This window comes from Rhinoderma darwinii, chromosome 13 (assembly GCF_050947455.1).
Source record: "Rhinoderma darwinii isolate aRhiDar2 chromosome 13, aRhiDar2.hap1, whole genome shotgun sequence".
In the NCBI taxonomy this organism is placed as follows: Eukaryota; Metazoa; Chordata; class Amphibia; order Anura; family Rhinodermatidae; genus Rhinoderma; species Rhinoderma darwinii.
In genome coordinates, this window is record NC_134699.1 from 3,562,794 (window position 1) to 3,590,704 (window position 27,911).

Here is a 27,911-nt window from a genome sequence, read left to right on the forward strand (position 1 = left end):
GCGCTCGTACGAGCACTGCACCCCCTTCAAAACAGCTGATCGGGGGTCCCGGGAGACGTGAGGATAGGCCATCAATTTTTAGGGACTGGAAAACCCCTTTAATGCGTTATGAGAGTCAAGACAAAGATGGTTACACCTGTATCCTCGAGATCTTTGCATTTGTTGTATTCCCTGTTATCAGCCATATTGTGGATAAATTCTGACTACAGTGGATGAGATTATTGACAGGAAATCTTCGTGACTTCCTCTGAGATATCTTCAGTTCCGATACAACATCTACATGTTTATGATTCTGAATATGAATAGGAAACAGACTTGCAGTCTTCATTTACTTTATTTTGTTCGCTTTTATCACAATATAATCCATAACTTGGTTGTTAACATTTAGGTTTTCTCTGGGATTGGCTGGTATTCTGCTCTGGATAAGTTATTTTTGGTAATGTAAAGCTTCATAACTTTTGGACATTTTACTATGTAAATTAAGCACATTCTCTACATTCAGTGTAAGGGGCTCTCCACCAAAATGTTATATCAGGAGAATCCGCCTGGCAATCTTGTCCTCTGGTTCACCTGTAATATGGCTTCTTTGAAGGATTTGTCCGGGCACGGGACGGTTTTTCATACTGATGACATTTCCACAAAATAGGTCATCAATATATGATTGGTGGGGGTCCCACACCCAGACCCCACACCGATCAGCTGTTTCAGCTGGCCCCGGGCATGTTATGCAGTGTCGGAAGCAGTTGGCTCCATACGCTGCATACTGCCCGTGCTGCAGGCGTGCAGCTCTGCTCCTATTCACTTGAACAGGAGCAGAGCTGCAGTAGTGCAGCACGGCCGCTATACTGTGACCGGAGCCATCTTCTTCCGGCACGGACATCCGGTGCCCGAAGGCAGCTGTTTGGTGCGGGGTCCTGGTGTCAAACGCCCCACCGATCATATACTGATGACCTATCCTGTGGAAAGATCATCAGTATGAAAAACTGTCCCGTGCCTGGACAACCCCGTTACAATTCCCTAATGTAAAGGAGCCTGTGCGGGGGGAATGGGTACCTTTTATCGGAGTGGTTTAATGAGTAACAACCCGTTCCAGAGGAGCCTCTGCGGGTCCAGCTCCTGGCATCTGCTTTCCCGGGGAAGCCGTGGCCAGCTGCAGGGGAAATGTAGTATTACATGGCTGGCCATTCGAATACATAGATAACTAGAGTCCGCCAGAAGGGGAGCTGCTCTTCCAGATGGGCTTTGTGTCCTGGTTAATATAGGGGGGTCCCCTCTTCATGAGACAGTCCCTTTATGTTAATCATCATGTTTAAAAGCCAAACAAAAGTTTTGCCTATAGCAATAACCAATCAGAGCAAATGTTTTATTTGTCCAACACTGTGTAATAGATGACAGCTGAGCTCTGATTAATTTATTTTGTATTTCCGTTGCTCACCTAGCGCCAGCATATTCTGCGGCGTTGTACAAAGATAATCACCATTCACATCACCATTGGAGGCTAAAAAAAAAAACAAGCCTTTTATTATACATTGTCATTGACTTGAGGTTGAATGATGTGTTTTTATTATTGGTATTATTTTCTATAGGGATAATAGATTTCCATAGATTAGTATAATCTGGAGATGAAGCCTAAAATTTGCATCAGGACATTAAGCGGGGGGGGGGGGGGGGACGGACATATCCTGCTAGAACCTGCAAGACGCACTAAATTCAGGAACTGACATAAAAAGCATTAGACCTTGTCCTGTATGGGCTCCGAGCTCCAGATACAGTATATACTAATCGCCACAGCTCCCACCTCGTCTACATACAAAGTGTTGTAAGAAACAGATGTCGCTGGAGGGTGTAAAATAATCCAGGTAGAGAAATAAAGAAGCCGTGAGGGCGGACACATCATTAGAGGGGGTGCAGCACGTCAGGGCCATGTCTACATGGATAATATTTTAATTGACGTCTGTTACATTCATACTTTATCTCCTTTCCTTTATTATCGTGCCGATGGCAACAGAGGGGAGACAGACCTGATGACGGAAGAGCACTATGGCACCAAATACTGCAGCAAAAACCTTTGTCTAAAGGTGGCCATACGCTATTCATTTTCAATGGCCGAAACGACTGAGTTAGAGAATTATCGTCTATCGATTGTTCATTTGTTCGTGTACCAAATTATCATGTTTGACAACAAAAATCCCCCAAAATCTGTCTGGGACTCAATCTGACGTGTTGTATTTTTTCGATTGTTTGCCATAAACCGCTGTTGAGATTGTCTGTGCGAGCAATAATATGTAAAGAGCATGCGCCAATAAATGTAAAGGGGTTATGTGGGAACCCAAAATGATTAGCAGTGTACTCCCTGCAGTAGGTGACATTCCGGTCCCCCGTGGCGCTGATTATGACGTTTTAATAGATTTTTATAGCGCTGGTGGGGGACCGGAAGTGTAGTTGCACAGTCTCAGGCCCCATGCACACGACCGTATTTTCATCTATCCAGAAATACTGTCCGTAAATACGGACCGTATTCCATCTGTATATATGGATACTTCCAAAAAGAGGGAGTCTGCAAATGAAGTCATCAACCTATTACCTAGCAACGCTTCTGTAAATATGGACGGTTTGCGGATGCACATCAGTAGTTGTCCGTATTTACGGAAGCTCCAATAGACTTCTATGGGAGAGTCCTTGCCGTAATCACTGACAAGAATAGGACAGGTTGTATGATTTTTTTAGTACGGACACCCATCAGTAAAAACACTGGAAGGTGTCAGTGGCCAATAGCAATGAATGGGTCCGTAATTACTGATTAAAAATACTGTTGTGTGCATGGGGCCTAACTTCATGATGACACAACTCTTCGTCATGTGACCGGCACCGCTGTACTCTATGTACAAGCAGTAGAAGTAGTACAGCGATTACATAGCGTACAGTGGGGATGGACACGAGTCATGAAGTAGACTGTGCCACTAGAGTTCCAGTCCCCCGGCAGCGCTGTCAATATCTATTAATCGGTATGTATATTAGCAGTGATCTCACATACTGCAGTGATGCACTGCTAATAATCTTTGATTCCCACATAATCCCTTTAAGTTATAGTTAGAACACGCACCGTTGTGCTCCCAGACTGTCTCCTCACAAAATAGCAACAAACAACTATTAGAATGTGATGTTGAGCCTTTTAGCTCGCCTCCTAGGTAGCCCATCACCCTCACCAGCCCTGTGTTTATTGGAAATAACGGACTAAGACCTCTGGTCCCACTACCGATGTATTTTTCTCCGTGAAACATTATTACTGGCCAGAAAAGCCATTGCCATTCGCTGGATGGCCCTGAACCCCCTAATTTACGTATGTGGAATCCGCTTCTAAACCAGGTCATCGCCTATGAGCGTGTAGTTTATAAGAACCAAAACTATGTTCTCAAATTCCATAATATATGTGATGATGGTGCAACTCTTTATAACAACTCCCCTCCGCAGCCGTCCTGCAATCCATTTCTGGCAGATCGGCATCTCCTCCAGAGAATATTTGCACCACTGTTCTTTTCCTCGTGTTTTTTGATGACGTTCGATTTGTAAAACCTAAAAATAGCCATTGTGGTCAGTTTCTGTTTGACGCTCGTTCTCCACGGCCACTTATCGCATGCGATGTACAGTTTTGCATGATTATAGTCAAGTGATTTAGGGGAGGAGCTTTATTTTTTATTTTTTTAAGTGTAGCTAAACGTTTGACAAACTTCGGACATGTAATAGTGACATGTCAGAGGTTTGGATTGGTGGGGGTCCGAGCACTGAGACCCCCACCAATCACTAGAACGAAGCAGCTGAAGGTCTCGTGTGATCTCTCGGCCGCTTCGTGTCTTTTCGTCTTTTTCCGGAAAGCCGATGTATCGGAGGACGGGCTCATAGACTTTATATTGACTCCGTACACCGATACATTTAATTCCGGAAAAAGCCGAACAGACACGAAGCGGCCGAGCGCTCACACGAGACCTTCAGCTGCTTTGTTCTAGCGATTGGTGGGGGTCTCAGGGCTCGGACCCCCACCAATCCAAACTTCTGACATGTCAGAAGTTTGTCAAACGTTTAAAATCTTAAAATTACGATTGCACAATATTAATGTATAAATGTGATTTTACTAAAACCCTTTGCAGGAAACAATTCTGTGCGATTTGTCATTATTGAAAAAAATATAAAATGAACATTGTCCATGCACAATTTTATGGGACTCCTGTGGGGATACATTAGCCGCCATCTTGCATTTGCATTAGAGTCATCATCGCTGCCATTAAATCTCTGTGGAGCCGTAGCCTAATGTGTACTATGTCCAAAGAGCAGGCCTGTGTGAATGTGCTGTGCAAACACCCAGCGGTGCACTTACAATATTTAACCCTTTCATGGCCTGTGTATTTGTGAACTTAATGGCCGTATGACATTGTCAGGTCATTTTAGTTGAACAGCTAAATGAATTTGTCTTGATGGGTTGTGATGATGTTTTTCTATTCTTGTATTATTTATTCTCGTGACAAACCCAGCTTTATTTTTGCGTCATTTTTATACAAATATATTATTGTATAAGAAAAAACCAGAGGAGATCCAGCGATGAAGATGTAAATAGGAAAAACTAGGTTTCCATTTTATTTAAATACAAGAGCAATGCTTGAAAAACACCAGGAGGAAAGAACAAGGTGGTGATATGCGGCAATAGATAGCCTACGCGTTTCAGGCACTGGCTGTGCCCTTAATCATGGCTAAGTCGAGTCTCGACTTAGCCATGATTAAGGGCACAGCCAGTGCCTGAAACGCGTAGGCTATCTATTGCCGCATATCACCACCTTGTTCTTTCCTCCTGGTGTTTTTCAAGCATTGCTCTTGTATTTAAATAAAATGGAAACCTAGTTTTTCCTATTTACATCTTCATCGCTGGATCTCCTCTGGTTTTTTCTTCTATTGCTGCCGTGTGCCGTCGCGGTCGATCCGGGCGATTACAAACACTGGAGTGTTTTGACTGGTGAGCTGGAGGTTTCCTCCCCATTCCCTTTTCCATCATTATTTTTACTCATATTATTGTATATTAGGATATAAGCGTGATTTGTGGCATGATCATTGGGAGTAGTACAAGAAGCATCAAAGAAAAACAAAAAGTATTATGTTTAATATTAATTTTATTATTTGGCTTGTTGGCTCCACACGAGTTTGGGCAAATATTCCAATGTATGCAGGAAATACCATATATGCAGTCACACAGGGGCCCAGTAGGTAACGGGGCCCACTGTCATATTAAAAGCGGCTTCCTACTATCTGTTAGAGTTCATGTAAGGATTGAGCTATTTAATGTCATGGCTCACAATAAAGGGGGTGGTCTACGGCTTCATTCAAATCTGCTCTAGGGTCCCGTTCTCACGTGCCATCTGAGCTTTCTGTCGGAACGGAGCCCTGACAGACACAAACAGAAACCATAGGATTCTGTTTGCATCACCATTGATTTCAATGGTGATGGATCCGGTGCCAGTGGTTTCCGTTTGTCTCCGTTGTGCAAGGGTTCCGTCGTTTTGACAGAATCAATAGCGTAGTCGTCTGGGGTATTAACAAATGTCTCAGTCAGGGTTCCGTACTGACGGGCAGATCCGACGGAACGTCAGAACGGAACGCTAACGCAGATGCGTACGAATCCTTACAGAGCAAGGGTGCATATACTGTTCTCTGCTGCCTGTGAATGTGTGGATCGATAAGAGGAGTATTGTACAGACAATGAGGAACAAATCCCTAATATTTATAAGGTCCAACTACCGTATTAAATGGTCTAGAGTCTAACCGTGTAGGAGCGCTTTTTGCAGCAGTCATTTGTGGATTTCATCTGCAGTCAGGGGGTGATGTTCCTATGTTTCAGGAAAGTCTTCTTGAGTTCCCAGCACTTTTTGAAATGATGAAACGTAGTTGTGTCAGCGCAGCGTTTCCAGTGTAGAGCCCCCTCCTCCCCCGTGAGGCTGGGTTCACACGACCTATTTTCAGACGTAAACGAGGCGTATTATGCCTCGTTTTACGTCTGAAAATAGGGCTACAATCCGTCGGCAAACATCTGCCCATTCATTTGAATGGGTTTGCCGACGTATTGTGCCGACGACCTGTCATTTACGCGTCGTCGTTTGACAGCTGTCAAAAGACGACGCGTAAAATTACAGCCTCGTCAAAAGAAGTGCAGGGCACTTATATACATTATATGCGGGACACTTCTATACATTATATGCGGGACACTTCTATACATTATATGCGGGACACTTCTATACATTATATGCGGGACACTTCTATACATTATATGCAGGACACTTATATACATTATATGCAGGACACTTCTATACATTATATGCAGGGCACTTCTTGGGACGTTTTTGGAGCCGTTTTCTCATAGACTCTATTGAAAACAGCTCCAAAAACGGCGCGAAAACGCAGCGAAAAACGTGAGTTGCTCAAAAGAGGTCTGAAAAACAGGTGCTGTTCTTCCTTTGAAAACCGCTCCGTATTTTCAGACGTTTTTGGCTCAGCGTGTGAACATGCCCTGAGGATGAAACTGCTGAATCACAATACACAACCCTCACATCCAGCACTGCAGGAAACGTCTCCAGTAATACACAAGTCTTCTGTTCTATAAGAAATATCATGTCCGGTCATCACAACGTCCAAAACACGTCCACGATTCCGTCAATGATTCATTGTCCCTGTGGTGCCCTCTAAGTCTGCTGTATATGTACTGAGAATAACATTGTGCCAACCTGAATATGATGTGTATAACCCCCTGTCCCCAGTGCATTTAGCTTTTAGTTATATTAAAGGGGTTTTCCAGCCAATAAAAATTGATGGCCTAACCTCAGGATAGGCCATCAATAGCTGATGGGTCGGGTCCGACTCCTGGGACCCCCGCCGATCAGCTGTTGAAGGGGCCGCAGCGCTCGTACTGCTTCCCCTTCACTTCTTCTTGCTCACTGTGAATCGTTGACACACATTTAGCGGCGATTCACAGGTATTACTGTCTTCAACCATTGAAGTGAATAGGGGAAAAGGCTGCAATACCTGTGAATCACCGCTAAATGTGTGTCAACGATTCACAGTGAGCAAGAAGAAATGAAGGGGAAGCAGCGCTCGTACGAGCACTGCGGCCCCTTAAACAGCTGAGCGGCAGGTGTCCCTGGAGTCAGACCCCGACCCATCAGCCATTGATTGCCTGGAAAACCCTTTTAACCATCAGGAGAAGGATGTAACTAGAATGCATAGGGCCTTATAGAAAACTGAGAAATTCCCCCTCCCCTTCCCCACTTTGAATGTAAACAGAACTGTAATACAAACAGCATCAGAACTACTTGACCAGCAATCAAGAAATGGATAATAGTGGTGGTAGTAGATCAGAAAGGAGAACCTGCATAGTTGAACTCAATAGCAAAAATACACCACCATGATGATCCTGCACATGATTGGGGTCTCTGCAGGGATGTGTAGTTAATAAGCCAAACTCCCCACTCCTCCATATCTCCACTGCCCGGCGGCAGCTCGAACTCCGGCTCCTTCATAAATTGCTCAAGTATAATAATTAGTAATAACAAGTTTATTATAGTAAAATGGTCATATCAGGCTTTTCATCACCTTCACGTAAATAATCAGGCTACTTAGTGGACTATGGTTTCTGAACAAAAAAAACGTTTTACAATTTTTGTGAATACAATATTAATAATATTCAACGTTTTTATTTTGAAGTTGGAGTCGGTACATTTCTATAAACTCCACAGCACTGCCTTTTAGTGTCCGGGCCTCTAAGGCTGGGTTCACACAGAGTTTTTTGCAGGCGGAAAATCTACTTTTGAGCCAGATTTTGCTCTGGCTGCACGCCGATTTTTGCGGCGTTTTTTGCCTGCGGCCATTGAGCGCCGCGTGCAAAAAAAGCAGCGAATTACGCTTCCTCTGCCTCCCATTGATGTCAGTGGGAGGATAGAGGCGTAAACGCCTGAAGATAGGGCATGTCCCTTTTTCCCGCGAGACGGATTTTCCGCTCTCGGGAAAAAAACGCCTCCGCCTCCCATTGAAATCAATGGGAGGCATTTTCGGCCGTTTTCTGGCACGTTTTCCGCCACGGTTTCCGCGTAAAAAAACTCAGCGTCAACTCCACCTTAACATTTGCTGTGGCTTCAGTTTCATCCATCTATCAGAACACTTGTCAGGGAAGCCTTATACATGCACAAAGTTACAATGTAAACAATTTTCCATATATTTTCTCACATGTCGAGTTATTAAACGCTTAAACATTTACAACTAGCAGCTGAAAAATAAGTTCTGATACATGTTCCGCCTGATGGGAATGGATTTCCATTCATTTGGAACCCATCACTTTAACGGCTAATGCTCATGGCTTTATTATGGCTCCGTTTTGTGTAGAGCCATAATAGAAGTGCATGAGGTCAATACAGAACTTCTGTATGCCACCAATTTCTGTAGGAATCGAACAGAAAAGTAATTGTCATATTTTATATGACGCCATATGTACGTATAAGTAATAAGGAAGCATAGCTTATAGGGGAGAATATGTCTACACATGGAGTTCAACAAGCTCCGTGCACACTACTCTACCGTACAGGCTCCGGGCACACTACTCTACCGTACAGGTTCCGGGCACATCCCTCTACCGTACAGGCTCCGGGCACACTACTCTACCGTACAGATTCCGGGCACATCCCTCTGCCGTACAGGCTCCGGGCACACTACTCTACCGTACAGATTCCGGGCACATCCCTCTACCGTACAGGCTCCGGGCACACTACTCTACCGTACAGATTCCGGGCACATCCCTCTGCCGTACAGGCTCCGGGCACACTACTCTACCGTACAGGCTCCGGGCACACTACTCTACCGTACAGGCTCCGGGCACATCCCTCTACCGTACAGGTTCCGGGCACATCCCTCTACCGTACAGGTTCCGGGCACATCCCTCTACTGTACAGGCTCCGGGCACATCCCTCTACCGTACAGGCTCCGGGCACATCCCTCTACCGTACAGGCTCCGGGCACATCCCTCTACCGTACAGGCTCCGGGCACATCCCTCTACCGTACAGGCTCCGGGCACATCCCTCTACCGTACAGGCTCCGGGCACATCCCTCTACCGTACAGGCCCTTTGCACATCCCTCTACCGTATAGGCCCTTTGCACATCCATCTACCGTACAGGCTCCATACACACTACTCTACCATACAGGCTCAGGGCACATCCCCCTACCGTGCGGCCCCCGGGCACATCCCCCTACCGTGCGGCCCCCGGGCACATCCCCCTACCGTGCGGCCCCCGGGCACATCCCCCTACCGTGCGGCCCCCGGGCACATCCCCCTACCGTGCGGCCTCCGGGCACATCCCCCTACCGTGCGGCCTCCGGGCACATCCCCCTACCGTGCGGCCTCCGGTCACATCCCTCTACCGTGCGGCCTCCGGTCACATCCCTCTACCGTGCGGCCTCCGGGCACATCCCTCTACCGTGCGGCCTCCGGGCACATCCCTCTATCGTGCGGCCTCCTGGCACATCCCTCTATCGTGCGGCCTCCGGGCACATCCCTCTATCGTGCGGCCTCCGGGCACATCCCTCTACCGTGCGGCCTCCGGGCACATCCCTCTACCGTGCGGCCTCCGGGCACATCCCTCTACCGTGCGGCCTCCGGGCACATCCCTCTACCGTGCGGCCTCCGGGCACATCCCTCTACCGTGCGGCCTCCGGGCACATCCCTCTACCGTGCGGCCTCCGGGCACATCCCTCTACCGTGCGGCCTCCGGGCACGTCCCTCTACCGTGCGGCCTCCGGGCACATCCCTCTACCGTGCGGCCTCCGGGCACGTCCCTCTACCGTGCGGCCTCCGGGCACGTCCCTCTACCGTGCGGCCTCCGGGCACGTCCCTCTACCGTGCGGCCTCCGGGCACGTCCCTCTACCGTGCGGCCTCCGGGCACGTCCCTCTACCGTGCGGCCTCCGGGCACGTCCCTCTACCGTGCGGCCTCCGGGCACGTCCCTCTACCGTGCGGCCTCCGGGCACGTCCCTCTACCGTACGGGCTGCGGGCACGTCCCTCTACCGTACGGGCTGCGGGCACATCCCTCTACCGTACGGGTTCCGGGCACATCCCTCTACTACACGGGCTCCGGGCACATCCTTCTTCTACCGTACAAGCTGCGGGCACATCCCTCTACAGTACAGGCTGCGGGCACATCCCTCTACAGTACAGGCTGCGGGCACATCCCTCTACAGTACAGGCTGCGGGCACATCCCTCTACAGTACAAGCTGCGGGCACATCCCACTATAATTATTTATTGACTGTCAAGGTGTATACACACGGTGCAGGCAGACATATGAAGTGTTTATAAATCTTCCATGTTTACATCGCTGCCGTTCTTTCTCTGTTATCTTTTTATATCTATAGGAAGTGAAAGCGCATGGGCCTCACATGCACCGACCTCTGTAATACACAGAGCAGAACTTCTTTGACTTTCACACTAAAACAATAATCATGTTAAGGGCCGGCAGCTACATCATAGCAGAAGATCATTTCTTAATTAGTCAAGTGGAACAATGGCGACCTTTGTGGTGAAATAACCCAAGGAGGATCTTGTGCTTTAGGTTCTCTTTGATCAGTAAATACGCATGTGAGATTACTTTCCCATCCCCCCTCCAGCAAGAATTTGCCTCACTCTTTGCTATCTTTGCAGCACACATCCAACCGATCTTCTGCCTACAACACAAACAAGTTTTCTTGGTTTGTTCTGCACACAGAAGGGATCATATGATGAGGGTCGGACAAACACAAGTTTAAAACTGATAATGATTATTAAACATAAGTTGAATGTATTTCTATCACCATCTCCGTACATGATCTCCCGGGTCATAACAAATGCACAGACACAATGCAGCAAAAATATATTCTACCTGTGTGGTTATGTTTTCACCCATTTTATATATGACATGGTGGAGCAGCATGCTGCAATATGGGGAAAATAGTTATATATAGATATTGTGTGTGTGTGTGTATGTATATATATATTGTGTGTATGTAATTTAAAGTACCACAGTACAAAAGTATTACTCTAAGGCCCTGTTCACACTGAGTTCTTTTGCAGACAAAAAAAATCTGCCTCAAAATTCCCTCTGGAATTTAGAGACGGATTTTAACCTGCCTGCACTTTCTTGCTGCGGCTTTTGGGCAAAGAAACGCTTTCTCTGCCTCCCATTGATTTCAATGGGAGGACAGAGGCGGAACCGCAGCAAGAAAGAGCATGCTGCCTATTTTTATTGCTAAATGCCGCCGTGAGAAAAAAACGCTTCCGCCTCCCACTGAAATCCATGGGAGGCGTTATCAGACGTTTTCTGGCGCTGATTCCGACACGGTTTCCGTGTAAAAATCAGCGTAAAAAACCGCTGATCTGTGCCTAATGATGATGTTATAAGTTTCTTATGTATGACATTGGACTGTTTCTTTTTACTGTGCAGTACAGTGCAACCTACTCTCTGTTATCAGCCGGTTTAGGCTGTGGAGAGGCTGACTGTAGAACAGGTGAATACAATATATTTTTCCCTGTTATCAGCCATTTCAAATAGTATTCTTCAATGGGATGAATGAGAGGCAATACTCCATAACTCTATATAACTCCACACTGCTCCATAACTCTATATAACTCCACACTGCTCCATATCTCTATATAACTCCACACTGCTCCATATCTCTATATAACTCCACACTGCTCCATAACTCTATATAACTCCACACTGCTCCATAACTCTATATAACTCCACACTGCTCCATATCTCTATATAACTCCACACTGCTCCATATCTCTATATAACTCCACACTGCTCCATATCTCTATATAACTCCGCACTGCTCCATAACTCTATATAACTCCACACTGCTCCATATCTCTATATAACTCCACACTGCTCCATATCTCTATATAACTCCACACTGCTCCATAACTCTATATAACTCCACACTGCTCCATAACTCTATATAACTCCACACTGCTCCATATCTCTATATAACTCCACACTGCTCCATATCTCTATATAACTCCGCACTGCTCCATAACTCTATATAACTCCACACTGCTCCATATCTCTATATAACTCCGCACTGCTCCATATCTCTATATAACTCCACACTGCTCCATATCTCTATATAACTCCACACTGCTCCATAACTCTATATAACTCCGCACTGCTCCATAACTCTATATAACTCCACACTGCTCCATATCTCTATATAACTCCACACTGCTCCATAACTCTATATAACTCCACACTGCTCCATATCTCTATATAACTCCACACTGCTCCATAACTCTATATAACTCCACACTGCTCCGTATCTCTATATAACTCCACACTGCTCCATATCTCTATATAACTCCGCACTGCTCCATATCTCTATATAACTCCGCACTGCTCCATAACTCTATATAACTCCACACTGCTCCATATCTCTATATAACTCCACACTGCTCCATATCTCTATATAACTCCACACTGCTCCATAACTCTATATAACTCCACACTGCTCCATATCTCTATATAACTCCACACTGCTCCATATCTCTATATAACTCCACACTGCTCCATATCTCTATATAACTCCACACTGCTCCATATCTCTATATAACTCCACACTGCTCCATATCTCTATATAACTCCGCACTGCTCCATAACTCTATATAACTCCACACTGCTCCATATCTCTATATAACTCCGCACTGCTCCATATCTCTATATAACTCCACACTGCTCCATATCTCTATATAACTCCACACTGCTCCATAACTCTATATAACTCCACACTGCTCCATATCTCTATATAACTCCACACTGCTCCATATCTCTATATAACTCCACACTGCTCCATATCTCTATATAACTCCACACTGCTCCATATCTCTATATAACTCCACACTGCTCCATATCTCTATATAACTCCGCACTGCTCCATATCTCTATATAACTCCACACTGCTCCATAACTCTATATAACTCCGCACTGCTCCATATCTCTATATAACTCCACACTGCTCCATATCTCTATATAACTCCGCACTGCTCCATATCTCTATATAACTCCACACTGCTCCATATCTCTATATAACTCCACACTGCTCCATATCTCTATATAACTCCGCACTGCTCCATAACTCTATATAACTCCACACCGCTCCATATCTCTATATAACTCCGCACTGCTCCATAACTCTATATAACTCCACACTGCTCCATATCTCTATATAACTCCACACTGCTCCATAACTCTATATAACTCCACACTGCTCCATAACTCTATATAACTCCGCACTGCTCCATATCTCTATATAACTCCACACTGCTCCATATCTCTATATAACTCCACACTGCTCCATAACTCTATATAACTCCACACTGCTCCATATCTCTATATAACTCCACACTGCTCCATATCTCTATATAACTCCACACTGCTCCATATCTCTATATAACTCCACACTGCTCCATATCTCTATATAACTCCACACTGCTCCATATCTCTATATAACTCCACACTGCTCCATAACTCTATATAACTCCACACTGCTCCATATCTCTATATAACTCCACACTGCTCCATATCTCTATATAACTCCACACTGCTCCATATCTCTATATAACTCCACACTGCTCCGTATCTCTATATAACTCCACACTGCTCCATATCTCTATATAACTCCACACTGCTCCATATCTCTATATAACTCCACACTGCTCCATAACTCTATATAACTCCACACTGCTCCATATCTCTATATAACTCCACACTGCTCCATATCTCTATATAACTCCACACTGCTCCGTATCTCTATATAACTCCACACTGCTCCATATCTCTATATAACTCCGCACTGCTCCATATCTCTATATAACTCCACACTGCTCCATATCTCTATATAACTCCGCACTGCTCCACTATTTTACAATGGCTGAACATAGTTGCAACTTTCTTTCTCAAGGTGACGTTGGAAGGACATATCTGGAGAAGATGCAGCTGCCGTAACAAGTGAAATATTGTGCAGAGAACAGGAACATACATGAGCTTGTATCCGCAGAGCTGCTTTAATATGTATATAGAGATATTTTCATGACGTGCACTTGCTGGCCGAGGCTCCCACAATCCTACTTTTGTTCTTCATGAAGGAACAGGACTGTGCAGCCAGAGAGATGAACGCAGACTCCTGCTGCTCCTCATTGTCTCGCAGCACATCTGCTCTGTAATGTCTGCTTGTTGTAACTCACATAGACCACAGCTTCTCCGCCTATATCCAGATTACAGTGTTATCTGCCGCAGTGCATTACAGCATAAACATCCACAGTGTACACGCCTGACGACAATATCAATCAGCTCATAATAAATAATATATATATAGAGCGAGAAACAGAATTATCTATCTATCTATCTCATATCTATCTATCTATCTATCTATCTATCTATCTATCTATCTATCTATCTATCTATCTATCTATCTATCTATCTATCTATCTATCTATCTATCTATCTATCTCTCTCATATCTATCTATCTATCTATCTATCTATCTATCTATCTATCTATCTATCTATCTATCTATCTATCTATCTATCTATCTATCTATCTATCTATCTATCTATCTCTCTATCTATCTATCTCATATCTATCTATCTCATATCTATCTCATATCTATCTATCTATCTATCTATCTATCTATCTATCTATCTATCTATCTATCTATCTATCTATCTATCTATCTCATATCTATCTATCTATCTATCTATCTATCTCATATCTATCTATCTATCTATCTATCTATCTATCTATCTATCTATCTATCTATCTATCTATCTATCTATCTATCTCCCTCCCTCATATATAGCTAATGTTTTATTCTTTCCTTTGAGCCAAGATCACTTATGGACTTTTCATTATACAATAATTAAGATTTCTGCACATAAAATATTGTAAGTATTTGGCGCATCCATGATGTGGCGCAGCAGAACACAGAACCACTAATCGGTGCAGTGTTCAAATGATTGTTAATCTCTGCCTGTTTTTGTAGGTAATAAGCACCATAACCTGCAAAAAAAACGTGCGCCCATTTAACAATCATTTGAGCACCGCGCTGATTAGTAGTAAAAACACACGTTTGCTCGGTGTTCGGCCGAACTGTGGCCATTACGTGTGCCCCTACTCTTAAATATAATTTAGTTTATCAGAGTAAATAAACCACAGAAGCGCATGGAAAATAAGACAGATAATCTGCAATGTACATAACTACTTGAAAATATTTGTGTTCATTTAATTATATTTCTGCCATATTAGCATCCTTATACTTAGCTGTGTGTCTCCTATAGATGTATACATGACAGGACTAGGAGCAACAGAATCTATGTAGATGAATTCTCTCTTATATTTCTTAATTGTTTGTTTTGTTTTTTTACAGAATTGGGAAGAGGCGGATTTACATTTTCTTGTTCCATTCTAAAGGATTGTGCAGAAATCTACCTGATCGCTTCTATTCTTCAGTTCCCGCTTCCTTTTTGTAACTGAGAAGAATAAGAGAAAAGGTAGAAGACAATAGCTGCTGTATAGAAAATCACTGACTTTCCATGTGAAAAGCTCCTGTAATATGTGTCTATTGTGCTGGGAAGGGACACAGTAGGTGTGATACAATGACACGAGGCTCACAGAATTCTGGTCTCCAGCTTCTATTCTCTGTTTAGTCTCTCAGGCCACATCTCTGCTAAACATGTACTTATATTTTAAAAGTTCAACAAACATTTTATCACGTCTCAATCACAGTGGCATCCAGAGATATCCCATCTGATGTAACCATGGCAATAGCAGATGCTTTAATTATTACAAGTGCTTCTCATGTTCTAGATACGAATATGCATATCTATGTGGTAGGGACAAGGAACTAAGTTCCTGTAAGTGGTCATTTGTAAATAGTTCCTTTAAAATTCTGGGAAGGAAGAGACAAAATTTATTTTACATATATATATATTTACATTTAAAAAAAACTAGGTATTTGGGGATTGCCTAATATTTATTTTAGTTAATAATTTTAGGTTCAAAACTATATACTTTATTTATGTCCTATTTATCATACTTTTATTACACTTTTCATGTTGGAGAATATTTTGTTTGGGATAATTTTATTGTATATATTTACAAAAAAATGATTACTATAATACTGCCCCTATATAAAAGAATATAATTACTATAATACTGCCCCTATATACAAGAATATAACTACTATAATACTGCTCCTATATACAAGAATATAACTACTATAATACTGCCCCCTATATACAAGTATATAACTACTATAATACTGCTCCTATATACAAGAATATAACTACTATAATACTTCCCCTATATACAAGAATATAACTGCTATAATACTGCTCCTATATACAAGAATATAACTACTATAATACTGCTCCTATATACAAGAATATAACTACTATAATACTGCTCCTATATACAAGACTATAATACTGCTCCTATATACAAGAATATAACTACTATAATACTGCCCCCTATTTACAAGAATATAACTACTATAATACTGCCCCTATATACAAGAATATAACTACTATAATACTGCCCCTATATACACAAGAATATAACTACTATAATACTGCTCCCCTATATACAAGAATATAACTACTATAATACTGCCCCTATATACAAGAATATAACTACTATAATACTGCCCCTATATACAAGAATATAACTACTATAATACTGCTCCTATATACAAGAATATAACTACTATAATACTACCCCTATATACAAGAATATAACTACTATAATACTGCTCCTATATGCAAGAATATAACTACTGTAATACTGCTCCTATATACTAGAATATAACTACTATAATACTGCCCCCTATATACAAGAATATAACTACTATAATACTGCTCCTATATACAAGAATATAACTACTATAATACTGCCCCTATATACAAGAATATAACTACTATAATACTGCCCCCTATATACAAGAATATAACTACTATAATACTGCCCCTATATACAAGAATATAACTACTATAATACTGCCCCCTATATGCAAGAATATATCTACTATAATACTGCTCCCTATATACAAGAATATAACTACTATAATACTGCTCCTATATACAAGAATATAACTACTATAATACTGCTCCCTATATACAAGAATATAACTACTATAATACTGCTCCTATATACAAGAATATAACTACTATAATACTGCCCCCGATGTACAAGAATATAACTACTATAATACTGCACCTATATACAAGAATACAACTACTATAATACTGCCCCTATATACAAGAATACAACTACTATAATACTACCCCTATATACAAGAATATAACTACTATAATACTGCTCCCTATATACAAGAATATAACTACTATAATACTGCTCCTATATACAAGAATATAACTACTATAATACTGCTCCCTATATACAAGAATATAACTACTATAATACTGCCTCCTATATACAAGAATATAACTACTATAATACTGCCCCCTATATACAAGAATATAACTACTATAATACTGCTCCTATATACAAGAATATAACTACTATAATACTGCCCCCTATATACAAGAATATAACTACTATAATACTGCCCCTATATACAAGAATATAACTACTATAATACTGCCCCCTATATACAAGAATATAACTACTATAATACTGCCCCCTATATACAAGAATATAACTACTATAATACTGCTCCTATATACAAGAATATAACTACTATAATACTGCTCCTATATACAAGAATATAACTACTATAATACTGCTCCCTATATACAAGAATATAACTACTATAATACTGCCTCCTATATACAAGAATATAACTACTATAATACTGCCCCCTATATACAAGAATATAACTACTATAATACTGCTCCTATATACAAGAATATAACTACTATAATACTGCCCCCTATATACAAGAATATAACTACTATAATACTGCCCCTATATACAAGAATATAACTACTATAATACTGCCCCCTATATACAAGAATATAACTACTATAATACTGCCCCCTATATACAAGAATATAACTACTATAATACTGCTCCTATATACAAGAATATAACTACTATAATACTGCTCCTATATACAAGAATATAACTACTATAATACTGCCCCTATATACAAGAATATAACTACTATAATACTGCTCCTATATACAAGAATATAACTACTATAATACTGCTCCCTATATACAAGAATATAACTACTATAATACTGCTCCTATATACAAGAATATAACTACTATAATACTGCCCCCTATATACAAGAATATAACTACTATAATACTGCTCCTATATACAAGAATATAACTACTATAATACTGCCCCCTATATACAGGAATATAACTACTATAATACTGCCCCCTATGTACAAGAATATAACTACTATAATACTGCTCCTATATACAAGAATATAACTACTATAATACTGCCCCCTATATACAAGAATATAACTACTATAATACTGCTCCTATATACAAGAATATAACTACTATAATACTGCCCCCTATATACAGGAATATAACTACTATAATACTGCCCCCTATATACAAGAATATAACTACTATAATACTGCTCCTATATACAAGAATATAACTACTATAATACTGCCCCTATATACAAGAATATAACTACTATAATACTGCTCCTATATACAAGAATATAACTACTATAATACTGCTCCCTATATACAAGAATATAACTACTATAATACTGCTCCTATATACAAGAATATAACTACTATAATACTGCCCCCTATATACAAGAATATAACTACTATAATACTGCTCCTATATACAAGAATATAACTACTATAATACTGCCCCCTATATACAGGAATATAACTACTATAATACTGCCCCCTATATACAAGAATATAACTACTATAATACTGCTCCTATATACAAGAATATAACTACTATAATACTGCCTCCTATATACAAGAATATAACTACTATAATACTGCTCCTATATACAAGAATATAACTACTATAATACTGCTCCTTATATACAAGAATATAACTACTATAATACTGCTCCTATATACAAGAATATAACTACTATAATACTGCTCCTATATACAAGAATATAACTACTATAATACTGCTCCTTATATACAAGAATATAACTACTATAATACTGCTCCTATATACAAGAATATAACTACTATAATACTGCCCCCTATATACAGGAATATAACTACTATAATACTGCCCCCTATATACAAGAATATAACTACTATAATACTGCTCCTATATACAAGAATATAACTACTATAATACTGCTCCTATATACAAGAATATAACTACTATAATACTGCTCCTTATATACAAGAATATAACTACTATAATACTGCTCCTATATACAGGAATATAATTATTATGATATTGCCCAAAGCCAGAAGTCAGAAGATTTTCATGTTTCAGTTCTTTAAGTGATGAGAAATATTTTTAGATATGGTGAATGGATTTTCCCTAATGATGAATGAGACTTTTATTGTTTTCCGCATTTACTTTTGGTCACTGTCGTTATAAACTCTCAGAATCTATTGAATGGTAAAGAAACTGGAATTGATGACTATAACCGAAACCTGAAACTGAAAGGTCACCTGCCAAAGAGGAACAGACTCCTCTAATCTTCCAGTTTCTCCAAAATGCAAAAAACCCTTCTTCATGCAGCTCCATCCCCAAATTGACACTTTTATTTCTGTTTAGTAAATAGTTTTCCATTCACCAGGTGAAGTGCCTCAATCTTTTGTCTTTCTGTAAAACATTGGGGGAGGTTTATTATTCCTTTTGTGAAGTTAGGATAGAACTAGACCTGATACGTAGAAACTCCGCTAAATTTATCTGACCGGTCCACGCTTTATGATACATTTGGCAAATCTTGGTAAACATGTCCGACACTTTTCTCTAAAGTCGTCTCATGGCTAGAATACTTCACATTTATATTTTGCGCACATCGTTAATAAATCTGACGCATTTTTCTTTGCCGCTTTTTCTTGACACTTTTACAAACTGTCGGGAAATATACAAACCGTGTCTAAAACACATAATAGTTTTGACATATTTTGGAGGAAAATCCCCCCCCCCCACCTGTGTGTTTTCCATAGCTGAAGGTTGTTTAGTGATCTGCAAAATTTCAGACAATGGAGACATGTCCTCCGAAACTGTCACACAGATTTACAATTGACATGAATGGGTTAAAATAATCTGCTTTGACCAATTGTACATTCTCTAATGGATGATGGACGTGTTTGTCCCCATTGATCCCCATTTTACACGTTACATATAGATTAAATGTAAAGAAACAGCGCAGTCACTTTGTAGTCAGGGGGGGGGGGGGGATTCCAACACCAAGAATTATCCCCCTGAGATTGGGACCTCTTTATGGTTAATAGATGCTGGGAAACAATTATTGTGTTTTTCAATCCACTTTCCGCAGAACCTGAATGGTATATTAATCTGCCTTTTCGTATCAGATCTTTCCCACAACTGTGGTTATGTTTGTGTCTGTCTCTACTGTAGTTCTGGCATTATATTCATAAACCAGGTCGAACTATCCGCATGTCACAGGGTGATGGGGACACTCTGTGAAATGTACAGATCTTCCATACATCGCATATTGAGGGGGGGCATATATGGACCTGAACACCACTGCATTGTGTACATATAGCGACGCTCAGGTCAGCAGGCAGAGGGGGAGTTATATATATATATAATAGATTTTTTTTTTAATGAATAAGAGCGCTAAATTATAAAAAAAAGATTTTGAGAGCCCGTTAATCTTGTGGTTTCCTTTCTCTTTCTGGATCCTTTATGTTACATCAATGAAGATTTTTTTTAACATTTATTTATTACAATTTGCAACAGAAGAATAACAATAGTATCCAGATTGTAGCGCAGATAACGCCGCGCACTAATCACTAAGAACATTCTTGCACTTTGTACCTGTTACTATTCGTCTTGTATATTACAGTTTACACAGCGTCTTGGGCAGGGGACTGTGACAAAGAACTGCCCGGCCGTTATCACCAAGAGATTAATCCCTACATTGTGTTACATGAATGGTAGAGAGTTTAACAAAAAATGGACATGGCAGAGATACAACAACTGTCAGTGCTTTTTCTCCGCACGTCCTCTATGCATCTATGGGCCCCATTGTCTGAACCATACTGGCTGCAGGGTCTAGAGCAGCAATCTGTCATCCGCTGGGAGTTGTAGCTTTACAGCAGCTGCAGATCCACAGGTTATAGAGAGGCTGGGACTCCAGTGCACAGTGCCAATGTGATGCAGCTATTGTGTCAGCCGAGGTGGTTGATATGGCGGAAGTTACAGAACTCACATCTATAGAGCTGCTCATGTGCCTGATCAGGGACAATTCATCACACAAGATGCAGGAATTGGGAAGGAAGAGACTATTGCACAATCCAGTATGGAAGAACTGTCAATGGCAGCGGCTATTAAGCGGTTCACTGTATATGATGCAATTCATCACCGCTGGATGTAGAATGACTGCTACAATGTCACTCGTTCTATGTGCCCCCTGACACCAGAAATGAAGGAGGTTTTTATTACAACAAACTGTACAAACCTCCTGTAGATTTTATAGTAATAAAAAGCATAGGGTGTAGCATAGTCTATGGGGAGGGATTGATGAGTGATGCAACAAATAGGTGTCATTACTTTGTATTGCAGTAGTATATACTATTTTAGCTGTGAATAGAGCCTGCCATAGTTAGTAACTGGCAAATACTGGATATTTAAAGGAGTGAGACGTGTGTGTGTGTGTGTGTGTGTGTGTGTTTATGTATGTGTATGTATATATATATATATATATATATATATATATATATATATATATACACACACGTGTTCAGTACATATTGTGCCCATATTAGTAGTGCTTGTAGTGCCACTAAGTTACCTTTACACTCGTAGCTTTTCAAATTCGTGGACCGCAGGTCTCTTCTGCTAGGTTAACGTGGTCTGCATATTAAGGCCTCATGCACACGACCGTGATTTATACGGATCGGTGCAGGGGCTGCAAATCCGGTCCGCAAAAACTCAGGACATGTTGTTTTATAGTCAGGATTTGTGGATTCACCAATACTGGTGAAATGTTGTGGATCCAGGAGTCTGGATGGCACACGGATGCACAACAAGGGTTTTTTGCGGTCCGACAGACCCTGACGTGGTTTTGTGGACTGCAAAACCAATACAGTCTTTTTTATGACTGGCACAATGTCATCAGTGCAGGTTGTAGGTCTGAAAAGGCCGGCGTAGGGAATAATGACGCAAGGAGCGAAGAACTTCTTTTGTACCTGGCATCCGGTGCAGATGGTTTACGTTTGTTACCGTTGTTTAAGGGTTCCGCCGTTTTGACGGAATCAATACCATAGTCGACTGCGCTATTTATTCCGTCAAAACTACGGAACCCTTACACAACGGTGGCAAATGGAAACCATTGGCACCGGATCTGTCACCATTGAAATCAAGGGTGATGCAAAGAGGACCTATAGTTTCCGTTTGTTTCAGTTTGGATTCCGCTCATGGGTTCCCCTGACGGAAAGGTCCAACAGAACCTATGAACGGAGTCCTGACACAGGTGTGAACGAAGCCTTACTAAAACGATCGGTTCTTACAGATATGGGATTTACTTGACATTTTTCCTGTTTATTTCTGATTAAAAGCTACAGCCCTAGTGTCAGCTGTCATACCGGAAGAATATATGCACATTATTTGCAAGAGCAGGAACAATTGTTATGTAATCCTTCCAACTGTGGCAAATATCCGGCAGTGTTTACCTCCTTGCCGACCCGCATCCTGAAAATATAAGAATGCTGATTGGATCCTGTGTTTGGCGCCAGCTGTGTAGGCCTATTGGTGCCACCAGATAATGCCCAGTGACTGATACGGGGGGGGGGGGGGGGCGGCAGTGCTCCAGAACGATCCCTACATTTTGTGCATCAACGTTATTGCCAAGATTAAGAATCCCAACAGAAAAAGGGGAAGAGCAGAATTCAGCCCAAATGTTCATGAAGAAAGGAAAGCAGGAAGCCATATGTGACATACATCCAGCAGCGGAGATTCCTCCCCTACACCTGATATATCTCTCTAATGTCTGTATATGTCAGCAGATAATACAGTAGATGTGCAGTGCTATTACCAGATACTCTGTAGATAAGATGTCAAAAAGAAGAGAGATCCCCTGCGAGAGGAAATAATGCAGATGACAGAATACAAGAACAGCAAACCTGCCTTATAAATGTGTGATCGGTGGAGTCCGTAGCTCCCATTCAATGCACAGACGATTCATCATTGAGAAAGGGGAACCGGACCCCCTCATTCTGTGAGACCCCCGGCTGTTCCCAGTCTCGTCTATTCGGCAGTATTTTGTAGTATTCAGTAAAATACCATGATGTCGGTTATATCATGAAATAGTTGATCCTCCTGATCTCGCTGGTCTACGTTTCCCCTGACTGCACGTTTTGGGGGACATTCTGGCAACCCCTGTAGCCATCACGTTTTTTTATATTTTTTTTAACTGTTTTTATTAGTTTTGCATAAGAAAACCTCCACGCAGTGTGAAATACACTGCCCATTGTATCAATATAATAATAATAATAGAGAGAACTCTGTCAAATACAGTAGTTACATTAGAAATATAACAAAGATAGCAACAATAACAGTAATAACCCTCCTCCCCCGTAATGTCTACATCAAGGGTATCCGTCGTAATTATGGCTAAGAAACAATATATTCCCTAATATCCGCTTAGCTAGAAATGGAAACTGGTGTACGGCCCTGAAGGATTTCTACAAGAAACCAGTTGGTCTGTTCAAATTGGGACCGCAGTCTCTGTCTCACATTGAGCGGGAGAGTGTTAATAAAATGACACCATGCCTCAAAAAAACGCTGTGTAAGGCCTCATGCACACGACACTATTTTCATCTATCCCGAAATACTGTCCGTAAATACGGATCCGAAGGTATCCGTATTTTATCTGTTTATCCGGAAGGGTGCCGTATATACGGTCCGTATTGCATCCATATTCTATCCGTACAAAAAGAGGGAGGTTGCAAATGATGTCATTAACATGTTGCCTAGCGATGCTTCCATAAATACGGGCGGTTTACGGATACACATCAGTAGCCGTCTGTATTTACGGAAGCTCCCATAGACTTCTATGGGAGAGTCCTTGCCGTAATTACTGACAAGAATAGGACGGGTACTATAATTTTTTCAGTGCGGACACCCGTCAGTAAAAATACTGAATGGTGTCTTTGGACAATAGAAATGAATGGGTCCGTAATTACTGATGAAAAATACTGTCGTTCTACTCTTATAGTGAAAGGGGCACATTGTTTTTTCTACATCGGATAACTACACAGGGCGGTGTAAAGAGGAGACTTCCAAGAATGAAAATCACCATAACCAGTTCAGTGCGGACAGTGAATAAGCAGGGGATGATAAGAGATTACAGCTCTGAAGCCTGCAGAATAGTGAGTGTAGTGTAAGTTTTTTCTTGTCAGTAAGCGCATTCAGCCAATCCATCTTGAACAGAAATTTAAAGGAATACTCCACTTTTAAAAAAAAAATAATTATTATTTCCCCGTCCATTTCTACTCCCCCGCCAGAACGGACTCAGAGCCTGAGTTCCGGTTTTCTCAAAAGCACAAGGATTCCCGACCCAGGTCAGAATGTGATCACGTGGGTGATGCTGGACCCAAAAACTACGTGAGCCACGGATCGGTAAGTATTACCGCACCCCACTAAAACGCCAATGTACAAATGGAGGGGGAAAATAAAATTAAAAAAGTGGAGTGCTTCTTTAAATTTCGCCTGAATCAAAGATAATGGTGGCAGTACTGGGTTCAACCAATAGTGCAATATACTTTTCTTCACAGCTGCCGCCCAAAATTATCAAAATGGTCATGTTTGTTTAGACATTCTGTCACCCTCAGACATCCATATGTTAAATAGGGCCCATTCTGGGTTAAGAGGAAGAGATAAACTAGAGGTAGATCGTATGTAGTCTCGTACCTCCCCACACAACTCTCCCATTTTTAGGCAATCCCAGAGATTATGGAAGATGTTTGCATTAAGGAAACCACATTTAGCACAAGCGTATATAGAGCCTGGAGACCTCTTAGTGTGAATGTAACGGCTGATGTATTCTCTCTAATGTCTTGATAACTACTAACTGGGATGGCTTTTTGTAGCTTCAAGGTGGCGTTTAAAGCATCTTCTACGTCAAGATTAGGAATATCTCTAGGCCACTTGGCAGGACCTGTAGTGAGTTTGTCCCACTCTATGGAAGGTCTAAGGCTACATTCACACGAGCCTATCAGATTCACGCACTTGAAAAACGAGCGTGAATCTGGTGCGTCGCGTTATGCGTCTGTGTTCTTCGCGTGTGGCTTGTGTTTTTTGCGCACTCACAAAGCTCATCTTTTTTTTTTCAATGGAATTGATGCGCAAATCGCGCACAGCACATGAATGTGCATCCGGGTGCTGTGCATGATTTTAGGAGTTGCACGAGGGAGGCCATGATGGGCGTGAAATTCAGTAAATATAGCGAAGCTGGATCAAATGGCAATTTTATCCCCAAATAAGTAATAAATCTTGAGCTCCATTGAAACGGAAAGCTCTGGCCCCAATGTTTTTTAGCTGATCTAAATATAGGGAGCGCCTCTGACTTTTTAACCAGAAATCCGGAGACTTTGTTACATTTTTAGATTGTAGACATAATATCCAGAATCAATGAGCAGAAGTATGTCATCAGCGAAAGCCAGAAGATTCGTTTGTACACTGCCAATTTGTAGACCTCGAAATGAGGGTAAGTTGTGTAAAGTCTGAAGGAGAGGATCAAGGGCTAAATTCAATAATAGAAGGGAAAGCCGGCATCCTTGTCTTGTCCCCCTACCAACGTTAAATATGGGAGAAGGGATATTGTTGACATACACAGAGGACTGGGGACCAGTATATGTAGCTTGTACCATATATATAAAAACTTTCTCAAAATTCCGGAACTTTAATAGCCTGAAAATGTGAGCGCAGGACACCCTGTCAAAGGCATTGTCGGCGTCTAAATTGACTAAGATATATTTTTTATTTGATGTTGAAGTCGAGAGTGAGTGATAGCACTAATGATATTGTAGGTTAAGTATCTGCCATAAGTAAATCCTGTTTGGGAAGGCGTGATCAGATCTGGGAGAATGGATTGTAATCTATTGGCCAAAATGTTAATGAACAATTTTAAATTTGAGTTTAAAGACATATTCACATGAGCGTGTTCGGTCTGTGATATACGGTCCGTGTGTCGGCAGTATTTCCCGGGCCAAACACAGTGCAGGGATCCGGGCTCCTAGCACCTAGTTATCTATGACGCTATGTGTCCCTGCCTCCTCGCGGAACTACAGTCCTGTACTGAAAACATGATTACAGTACAGGACAGTTTTCCCGCAGAGAGGCAGTGACACTTAGCGTCATAGAAAACTATGATGATTGGAGCCCGGCTCCCTGCAGTGTGTTCGGTCCGGGAAGTACGATCGACATATGGACCGTATATCACGGACCAAACACGCTCATGTGAATCTGGCCTAAGAGGGAGATGGAGCGATAAGAGTATGTGAGAAGGGGGGGGGGGGGGGTCTTTACCAGGTTTCGGTATAACCGGAGTAGAAGCTTAATTAAACCGATCAGGGATAGTTTTAGATTGAATAATGTTATTAAAAGGAGATAGTTAATGAGTATTAAGAAGGGGACCCAGGATTTTATAGTATTCACCACTAAATCCATCAGGGCCTGGGGCTTTAGTGAGTTTAAGAGATTTCACAGCTGCCTGTATTTCCTCCATAGTGATTTGAGAATTGTACGGTGATCATTAAGATAATTTGGGGGTCTTACCTGCCTTTAAAAATTGTACTCCCTCGTGCAAATCCGTAGGCTCATCTTCATAAAGAGACATATGAAATGCACCAAATTCGGCGCTAAGAGTTTGAGGATCTGTAATCCTAGGTCCGGTTGAATCCCTAAATTTTGTCACTTTTGTTGCGGTTCTGAAGGGTGTTGTCAGAGATGTGAGAAGTCGGCCAGGTTTGTTACCCCACCTGAAGTATTCATGTTTCTGGTAGTCTGAGTTCGCTAGGGCCCCCTCGTGCTAGTGCATCAGCCGCAGTTTTGGCGACTAAGTAAATTTGAAGATTATCGGGTGTTCCATTTAATGTGTATCTGCTATAAGCCACTGCAAGAGCCGCCTGTGCTTGTCTAATAGCCAGAAAAAGCGATTTTCTCTTTCTAGAAACATATTCAATAATCGGTCCTTTAAGTACTGCCTTAGACGGGGACCAGAAAAGGTTGATGTCATTTAAGTGCTCGATATTGTCCCCGAGATAAGACTCCCAAAATCCTGTAAGAATTTGGTGAAAGTCATTAAAATGGTACCAATAAGATGGAAATCTCCAACGCCGAAAATGTGTAATGGGGTTAAATCAGAAGAATTTCCATGACAATGGGCGCATTATCCGAGATATGAATACAGGTATTTGCAATGGAAGAAAAAAGTGATGAGGAAACCAACCAGTGATCAATACGTGCATGTGAATTATGAGCATGAGAAAAATTAGGGAAATCGTGATCATCAGGATGCTGCGAACCTCAGGGATCCATCAGATCCAAATATTCCATCACTAATTGTATTGGAGCGGTTCCACCAGACCTAGAGGATCCCGACAAGCACGACTTATCAACTGTTAAAGGGGTTTTTCCATCTTGGACAATTATGGAATATCCACAGGACCTCCTCTGGGACCTGC

At 41.6% G+C, this 27,911-nt stretch overlaps 1 protein-coding gene across 1 annotated transcript in view; it reads left to right on the forward strand.

Moving 5' to 3' along the window:
* LOC142665691 (prefoldin subunit 4-like) overlaps positions 1–27,911 on the forward strand; it is a 270,809-nt gene that overhangs the window by 23,565 nt on the left and 219,333 nt on the right. Inside the window, exon 3 of the mRNA XM_075845436.1 lies at positions 15,474–15,597. The gene's annotated coding sequence lies outside the window, so the exon portion shown is untranslated. The remainder of the gene's footprint in view (positions 1–15,473; positions 15,598–27,911) is intronic.